Below are 9,911 nucleotides of genomic sequence, written 5' to 3' on the forward strand. Positions count from 1 at the left end.
GTTGTTCTTTTAATAAACAAATTTAGGGCAATATAGATGACAATTACCCAGGTTAATGAAACAGTTTATCAAGAAACTGGAAGTCTTAATAGGAGAAAATAAGTATGAATCTACAAGATCTACTTTTATCTGCCCGTTTAATACATCCACGTATTTCTATGTTGTCTATATTATGTTTCACTACTAAAATATATGAAACAATGCTAATTAATTGGCTTAAAGAAAAGCACTTAAATCAAATACTTTATCAGAAATTATAGAGACATAATACCAAATGCTTTTTCAAGTTCATGTGGCTTAGGTAATTGTTTAATAAATAAGCTAGTTTTAAATGTATTCATTAAATAGAATTAGAAATGACTGCAGAACTCTCAACGTACATTATTGTTTAGATTTATTGTTAAAGTGGTTTTATATTTATCTCTACTAGATGTCAGAATTTGGCATAAGGGATACAAAGCTATGAACGCAGCCCAAAGGAAAATTATGTTCATTTGTGTAAATTTCATAAATAAGGCATTTAATATCATTTGGTTAATAAAAATAGCTAAATTCTAAATTATTGGCAACAAAAGAAACCATTTATTTAACCTTAAGGTTCTCACTTAGGAAAACCTGAAATTCACAGTTCATAAAAATGCTTAACAGGGAAATAACTTCAAATGATAACTGTCTCAGTTTTCATAAGAAATCTGGGTAAACTTTTTTTAAAAATCAATTAAGTATTAGGTCTGTGAAAAAGTCATGGCAGTTTTTGCCTCTGAAAGTAATAGAAAAATCCACAATGACCTTTGCACCAACCAAATAAATATAAGCAAATAAACACTTGCAAATAAACTTGCCATATAATTTGAAAGTTAAAATTATATTAAGTTAAATAATACATATTCATTTAATGTCTCAGTCATTTTCCATTTTTAAAAATTATAAAAAAATATTTTTTCTAGAAAAAGAAATGTGTTCTTATTTAAAGGAAAATAATTTTTTCTCTAATTCAAAGGTAATTTAAAAGTTATTTATAAAACAAGGTAAAGGTAACCAGTAAATAAAATCAATGTAAATAAAGTTATAAAGAGGTATTTTTAGCAAAAAAAGTTAAGAGGAAAATAATTTTGTATGAGAAAGAATCTTACATGGTAAATTTTTGTCTTATAATAAAATGACTAGTTGTTTAAGAAAGAGGAATGTTCAGGACAAGCAAAAAGTCTAAGCAGTTCATGAATGGTATGTGTAAGTCATAGTAAGTTTTGTAAAAAGGATTTTTATTGAAAACAACTTTATATTATCAAATTGTCTATAATTAAAGGAAAGTTACTTATAATGGTATTTTTAGAGATTGGGTTTTGATATTTAAAACAAAGATACTTATACACTAAAGAATTGGGTATACAATTTTTTTTTAGATATTGATTTACTTAATAAAATTATACGGTTTTAATTTTTTTAATGTAAAGTTCAACTTGTATTGAGTCTTACTGTTTTCAGCCTTCTCTCCCCTTTTAGAAGGCCTGAAATAATTTTCTCCTTCAGTGCACTCTCAGCTCCTGCAAGTTTTTTTTTTCTTTGTGTTTTAACTGTTTGTTGTGGCCTAAAGCTAAAAATGTTTTATTTTAAAAGTCTAAAGGAAAGGCTTCCTTCCAGTATAATATTCTGTACTCTTGGCTTTAAATTGTTCTATGAATCTTAAATTTTTCACTTCTTGTCCAGGAAACAATCTTCTTATGTCTAACCAATTCAGGTATCTTTTTCATTAGTTTTGACTTGCAGATTACCGAAATGGACTCCCCATAGGGAATAGCAATTGCACTGCAGATCTTTTCTTTTTTCTTTTGGTAACTGTCTTAAAAAATAGATTTTACATTTTGTTGAAATAATTCCTGTATCATTATCATTAAGTTTTGGTTTGCTTAGAAAAAAGAGAGATTAGAAAAATTTTAATTAAAGTTATTGCATCCATGGAACTTTGTGTAATTTTGCTTTTAAGTCATTGTGCCATTAAGTTACGGGCTTTGACTCTTGGGTCTAAAAATGACACAAAGTCCTGCAAAATCTTAAACACTGACAGCAGATAAATCTCACCTTCAGACCTGGTAGAAACTGCTAATCAAATAAACTGCATTTGTGAGACACAGGGCCAGAAATTAAAGCTATGCAATTATTCAAGGCCTGGGGACTATTGCAGAAGAGGTGGGCATATGAGATTGTAAGGGCAATTTTCAGAGATAAAATTAGTTCGGTTTCCTTATAAATTAACCATTAATATCGAAGACATACTGATACAAGACCAACATCTACATTCTTTATAGTATAAAGTTCCAGCAAAGCGAGTTTAAAAAAATCCTATATGGCAAATAATTATTCTTGCTGATTTTATTAAAATACTCAGGCCAACTGTAATAAGACAAGCACTTATTTTACAGATAAGTTTGTTCTATAATTTGTCTTTAGTGAATATGGAAACTGGAGAGTGAACAATTACGTTTCAAAATAAACAATAGTACATGGTTTTGCTATTTTTATTATTTTCTACAGTTCGAACTGCATTCTAAAATTATTTTCTGTCTACAAGTCTTCAAAATAATGTTTTGAATTTTTTTCCTTCTTTCTTTTCCTTTTTACCCCATTTTTCCTGTTTTGAAATTACTGAAAATTAATCTGTACTTTATTAAAGCCCTGTGAAATGAAGCTACACAACATAAACTTTAGAAGAAAATAACAGCAACTTCTTTACATATGTAAACCACTTTCAAGCCTGTCTACTGATGTAGGGACTTCAGAATAATATGGCCAATATCGATTTTCCAGGATTGTCCTTCATTTTGTTTGTTTGTAGCTGTCCCCTTCTTCCCGGTATCTTCTCTTCCTAGGATATGAGACTTCACAACATGCTAAAAATGAGCTTTCCTATAGGTGGGTAAATGGGACCTACCCATCTAGGAATAAACCATCCTAGCCATGTAATTTTAGAAAAACCTGAGACCAGAGACACATTTTTTTCTAGAATGTTTTCTCCAAAAGATTTTAAAAAGAAGAAGGGGGAAATGGAAAGAAAAATAAATCTTGAGACCCCCAAATCACTAAGCCAAAGGGAAAAGTCAAACTGAGAACTGTGTCAGGCAACCTGCCTTGCATTCAATCTCTACGTAAGATAACTATAAAAATTAAAAAGTTACATACCTTCCTCACAATTTGCCCACAAGGAAATTCCTTGTGCACAAAAGACAGAACTCAAAGTCATCCCTCCACTCACATGAGACAAATGCATATCTACTTGTTTCCTCTGCCCTGTTATTTTAAGAAGACAGACTAAGTTATATGTCACGATTCCTCTAGCACCCTCTCATACATAAAGTGTGCATTCAGTGAAAAGCTAATCAGAGACTCAAAAGAATGCAATTGTTTGCCTTTTATCTACCTATGACCTCCTGCCCAACCTCAAGTTGTCCTACCTCCCAGACCGAACGAATGTACACCTTACACATATTAATTGATGTCTCATGTCTCCCTAAAATGTACAAAACCAAGCTGTGCCTCCACCACCTTGGGAATATGTTGTCATGATCCCCTGAGGTTGTCATGGGCGACTCCTTAACCTTGGTTTAGACCTGTCTCAGATATTTTGGGTTCACAGAGAAATAGGCCAATTCTTAAGTCCCAGAACTATTTTAATTAGGAAGATAAAAATAATCTGAGGATTCTCATACATAAAATACAATCCCTCTTTTACCTTCAAGCTGCCTTTAGTGTTTTTGGTTTTTTGTTTGTTTGTCTGAATTAGAGTTTACCCTATTAGAAGTATTTCAGAAAATTTCTCCTCTGGCCCCTTATTGTTACTGTCAAAGTCCCAGAGGATCTATTATCATGCTAAGACCTACTATGGAGATATCAGAGCACAGAAAAGAAAAGTTGGCCTCCATCTGTCCCAGTTTTAATTTGGAGAATACTTTAGGATATATTACTTAAACTGATGTTTTATTGTTTCAGTTTCCTATGTATCCTTAAAACTGTTTCTCCTTTTCTGACTTTTAGAACTCATCCCTCAACAATGCTGGGGAAGAAGTAGAAGACCTAGGTTTCTCTCCATGACTGATTTTTGTGACCTAGTCACTGGCAGCCTAATAACAGAGTATGTGGCTAAACTAGCTTTTTCACTTCCACTACCATCATATTTCTGGGGGTTATCTTAGAAAAGTTAAGATCTACACAAGTATCTTTAGTTTCCTTCTCTAGTTCCAGTCTTCTACTTTGTCTGGGGTTCTGGCCAGAGAGAGCCAGAGGAAAGCTGGGAAGATAGGGAAGCCCTTTAACAGCTTGGAGCTCTGAGAGGGCAGGGTTTCATCATGTTTACTTCATATCTGAACTGTCAACCATTCTGTGGTGTCTGACACACAAAAGGCAAATGGTGAATGAACAAATGGGTAGTACTAATGTCAGTTGTTATGTTTCTCCTATTTAAGAAGATAAGACAATTTTGGTGGGCCTGTGAAAGGAAAATAAATCTAGGGACCCCTAAAATCACTAAACTAAGGAAAAAGTCAAGCTGGGAACTAGGTCAGGAAAACCTGCCTCCCATTTCATTCCTAAGTAAGATAGCTACAAAGAAACTAAATATCTCCCTCACAATTTGCCCAGAAGGAAATTCCTTATAGACAAAGGACAGCCAGAACTCAAAGTCACCCCTCTGCGGTGCAACTGAGACAAATGCATATCTGATTGGTTCCTCTGCCCTATTATTTATGTAAAAATACAGATTCACCAAGCCACACTAAATTGAGTATTCTCTGGAAGGCTGATCAAGGACTCAAAATAATGTAACCTTTTGTCTCTTACCTACTTCTGAGCTGGAAGCCCCCACTTCAAGTTGTCTTGCTTTACCAGACTGAACCAATGTACATCTTAAACATATCAAGTGATGTCTCATGTCTCTCTGAAATGTATAAAACCAAAGGTTACTCCAACCACCTTGGGCACGTCCTCAGGACCTCCTGAAGTTATGTCATGGGTGCATCCTTAATCTTTGCAAAATAAACTTTCTAAACTGGTTGAGACCTGTCTCAGATATTTTGGGATCACTGGCCTTATAGGATTAAGGAAGAGGGAGAGTAGAGAAAATAAACCTCATGCAGGACAGAAACCTGAGCCTGTCTGGAGATGCATCTTGGACTCAGCAAGCCCCTGCCTCTGTCTCAAGAATTTACACATTGTTTTTAGGTGTCTGCATCCAGTAGGCAGGGAAGCATGTAACTAAATTCCAGAGAACAATTGGAAAATCCCCAAATGGTATAAAAATCTTGATGAGATAAGTCCAAAATAAACTAAAAGTAGCAGAACCATCACCATCCTTAGGTTATTGGAGATGCGGAGGGAAAGTATTACCAGAATCTAGGAGAGAATCATGTGTAACAGGCCATTTAACAGGAACAAATAGCTTTGAACAAGAAACACAGCCAGTTTGCAGTTTTCAGGCATGAAGCTAGCATGCAGTAGGTGTTCAAAATATGTTAGCTAGTATTTGATCAACACAATGCATGCAATTAAAAACTAAACTTTAGTGCTTTGCTCTCCCTACTCCAAGCACCTGCCTGGGCACCTGCCGCCAGCATGGATGCTCATGGCATGCCACAGAAAGATCTCAGAGTAAAGAACTTGAAGAAATTCAGATATGTGAAGTTGATTTCCATGAAACCTCAACATCCTCTGATGACAGTTTTGACAGCTTTGCTTCTGATAATTTTGCAAACACGAAACCTAAATTCAGGTCAGATATCAGTGAAGAAGTCAATGTTTTTTGTTTGGTTGGTTTTTGTTGTTTTTTTGATTGTTTGTTTTTTGTTGTTGTTTTTTAATGAGAACTCTGATAATTAATCTTTCTGCTGCTTTTCAGAAAGTGATGTGCAAGGTGTATTAGACCATTGTGGATTTTCACAGAAACCAAGGCCAGATGTCACTAACTAACTGGCCAGTATTTTTCATGCCGACTCTGAAGATGAATCATATTGCGGTTTCTCAGAGTGTGAGATACAAGATGGAATGAGGCTTCAGTCAGTTCGGGAAGGGTGTAGGACCCGCAGCCAGTGCAGGCACTCTGGACCTCTCAAGATGGCGATGAAGTTTCCAGCGCGAAGTACCAGGGGAGCAACCAACAAAAAATAGAGCCCTCCTCCCCACCCCCAGCCCTCAGAGCATTCTGTAACTGATTCCAACTCTGATTCAGAAGATTAAAGTGGGATGAATTTTTTGGAGAAAAGGGCTTTAAATATAAAGCAAAACAAAGCAATGCTTGCAAAATTCATGTCTGAATTTGAAAGCTTCCCTGGCTCATTCCCTGGAAGACCTTCCTTCCCAGGCTCCAACTCACAATCAAGGAGACTGTGAAGGCATACATTTCCAGGTGTTGCATCCAGGAGAAGCCCTGAACGGAGAGCTCTTCCTCTTATCAGGTCAAGGTCCCGGATCCTCAGGTCCGCTGATGCTCTACCCATGGAGGAGAATGAGGAAGAGGATAAGTACATGTTGGTGAAAAAGAGGAAGACCATGGACGGCTACATGAACGAAAATGACACACTCAGAAATCGTCCCTCCAGATCATCCATGACCCTTCAGCATATAATTCACCCAGTGGAAGAAATTACAGAGGAAGAGCTGGAGAACATCTGCAGCAACTCTCGAGAGAAGCTATGTAGCCGTTCTATTTGTCATCAAGGCCGTCAGAATACTATTGATATGGGCTCTACTTGTCATCAAGGCCATCAGAATACTATTGATACCAAAACAAACTGCAGAAACCTAGACTGCTGGGGTGTTCGAGGACAGTTCTGCTGCCCCTGCCTTCGAAACTGTTATGGTGAAGAGGTCAGAGATGCTCTCCTGCATCCGAACTGGCATTGCCTGCCTTGTTAAGGAATCTGCAACTGCAGTTTCTGCCGGCAGCGAGATGGACAGTGTGCAAGTGGGGTCCTTGTGTATTTAGACAAATATCATGGCTTTGGGAATGTACATGCTTACTTGAAAAGTCTGAAACAGAAATTTGAAATACAAGCATAATATGTGGAAAACTCACTGCCTGCCTTCTACTTTTCAAATCTTTCTTGTTAAAGTTTTCAATTTTTTCACTGAAACCTGAGTTAAGAATCTTGATGATCAGCCTGTTTTATAAGAAACTCTCATCAAGTTAATCTCAGTGGACGTGTGTTTCTGGAGCACCATGAAAGGTATATTGCTAATTACACTTTGCCCTCCTACAGTTTCTTCTCTGCTCCCAACCCCTCCCTCATGGCATCCCCCTTTATTTCCAATGGTCCTCTCTAGATGTTTAGTTTCATAATTTCTTTTAAATTACAGTTTCATGAAAGCAATTTTACTTACTTTGTGTTGAAATAGTCCTCATAAAACCTAAGCATTTAGAAACACAGTAATAATATTAGCTAACTAGAGCTATTGAATTTCAGAAGGCAGCCTTCTAACTTGTTTACAGAAAAACAAGCATGATTTAGCATTCATACTAGTTGAAATTTTTAATAGAATCAAGGCACGAAAGTCTTAATCACTTGGAAAAAATAGGAAATTATTGCAGATTGGAGTATATTCAGATGCCTGTCAATCCCATGTATTATGCTTATGTTACAAATTGTTATCACAGTTGAGACTTAATTTCTGCTAATTTCTTCTGCCCGGAGAGTAAGTGGTATGTCCAGCTTACACAATCATGATTCAAAGGTTGGTGAGCAATGTAATACTTAAAATTATGATAGAAGATCTATCTGGAAATTACGAGTAGTCCAATTTGAATTTTCGGTACAAAACTTTAGTATAATTGTAGTTTGCCAAGTTTATTTCACTTCATATGTAAGGTATTGCAAATAAATTCTTGGATAATTTTGTATGGAAATTGATATTAAAAACTAGTTTGTGGTTCTTTACAGTTTCTTAAAAATTTATAAACTAGGCACAGAGTTTAAGTTTAGATTTTAAGCACTTTTGTAACAATGAGAAGTGCCTTTTTGGAGATGTAACTTTCAGCAGTTTCTTAACCTGACATCTCTGCCAGTCTACTTTCTGGGCAGGTTTCCTGTGTCAGTATTCCCCTTCCTCTTGCATTAATTAAGTTATTTGGTAGAGATGGAATCTAAGTGTTTGTGTGTCCAATTTACTTGCATATGTAAATCATTGTTGTGACATTCAGTGTTTGATGCATAATTGGACCTTGAACTGATAAGTGTAAATATAGCTTTTGATATGTAATGCTTTTATACAAAAGTTTTTATTTTAATAATAAAATGTTTGTTCTTAAAAAACTCACTAAACTTCAATTACTTTAAATTACAGTTTACCCTTAAATAATGCAGGGGTTAAGGATATTAAACCTCTGTGCAGTCAAAAGTCTGCATATAACTTTAACTCCCTCAAAACTTAACTAAGTGGAAGTGGATCATCATAAAGGGCTCCATCCTATTTGCAGGGAGTTGGCTAGGGACGAGGAGGAAGAGGAAAGGGTCTTGCTGTCTCAGGAGTGGCAGAGGTGAAAGAAAATCTGTGTGTAAGTGGACCCACACATTTCAAACTCATGTTGTTTAAGGGTCAACTGTACTACACACCAGTCATGATTTAAAGTGCTTAACATATACTGATTCACCTTGATCTTCACAATAATCCTAAGATATGGTTGCTAACATTTTAACTCAATTTTTATAAGTGATGACACTGAGGCACAGATAATTAAATAACCAATCCAAGACTATATGCTAATAAGGCAGCAGATCCATAATTTGAATATAGATATTTTTGTCCCTAGGACTTAAATCCTTAACCATCATTCTATACTATTTGAGCCAGTTAGTGTTTTTAGGTCCTGAGTATGAGAGTAGATGGGAGACAGGGTATGTTTCAGTCTATTTTATTCCCTCCTTCTTTCAACATTTTTCATGTCAGTTGGATATAGATCTATTTGTTGTCTCCAGGTCCTGTGGGGATTCAGTCAGGCTGGTGGGAGAAATTTTAGTTATGGAGAATATACATAAACCCTTTTGGAAGGCCTGAGGGTTTTTACTACAGTACTTGGCTAAAGGCAGCCTTGTCCCATTAGTTGAATAAATTAGAGTAGAAACAAAGGAATGTGGTGAGTTTACCTAACTAACTTGTTTACTCATGTGGTCCTAAAATTAACCTTTGATGATTCCAGATGGCTCTTTCTGCGAGAGATAAACCAGGTGATATTACTCACTAATGGTGTTTATTTTCGGCCTTGAAACCTGGCCTTTAATCTTTACTCTCTAGTGGTGTTGACTCAAAGCCTTTGTCATTTAATGTGTGCTGGATAAAGGCTGGCAAGGCCAGAGTGTTGGGCCCAGTGGCTGCTATCTCTTTACAGCAGTCTCAAGTGTCTGTGAGTGGCCATGGACACCCCAGCCTGCTATTCCACTGTATTCTGTTTGAGTGAATTTATTTATCTGTCATTGAGTCAGGGTCTGCAGGACAGACCCCCATAAGGCCCCAATTTAAAAAATATGAAAACCTTAAAAAAATCCCTTTATAGCATTGGCAGCCTCTGTCCAGTGTCTTTCAACACAATATGCAAGGAAATAGGGTATTGTCATTCAAAAAAAAATTAATAATAGGAAAGTGGTAGTGGTGGGTGTTGGCCAGGCTCTAGCCTAATTATACAAATAAGAAGAGAAAGGCATGTTCATTCCTGAAATTCAGCTAATTATAATAATGCTACCTAACCATCTAAGAATGACTATGGAAACTTTAAAAATAGTTACTAACCATGAATAATTATTATTTGGACACCTTTGATGTAACAGAGGATCTAAACCACAAGGACCAGTCCAATTATTACTTTTATTTCCACCACTGCCCCTTCAAAATAAGACACCTGCATTGCAAGTTATGAAAGACATAAGACATAATGA

The 9,911-nt window shown here is 35.9% G+C and overlaps 1 pseudogene; it reads left to right on the forward strand.

The window, feature by feature from the left end:
- The first annotated feature begins 5,601 nt into the window (after window positions 1-5,601).
- LOC101041894 (cell division cycle-associated protein 7-like) lies at window positions 5,602-7,044 on the forward strand (annotated as a pseudogene).
- Window positions 7,045-9,911: the final 2,867 nt, after the last annotated feature.

The sequence above is a fragment of the Saimiri boliviensis genome, chromosome X, assembly GCF_048565385.1.
Source record: "Saimiri boliviensis isolate mSaiBol1 chromosome X, mSaiBol1.pri, whole genome shotgun sequence".
Lineage (NCBI taxonomy): Eukaryota > Metazoa > Chordata > Mammalia > Primates > Cebidae > Saimiri > Saimiri boliviensis.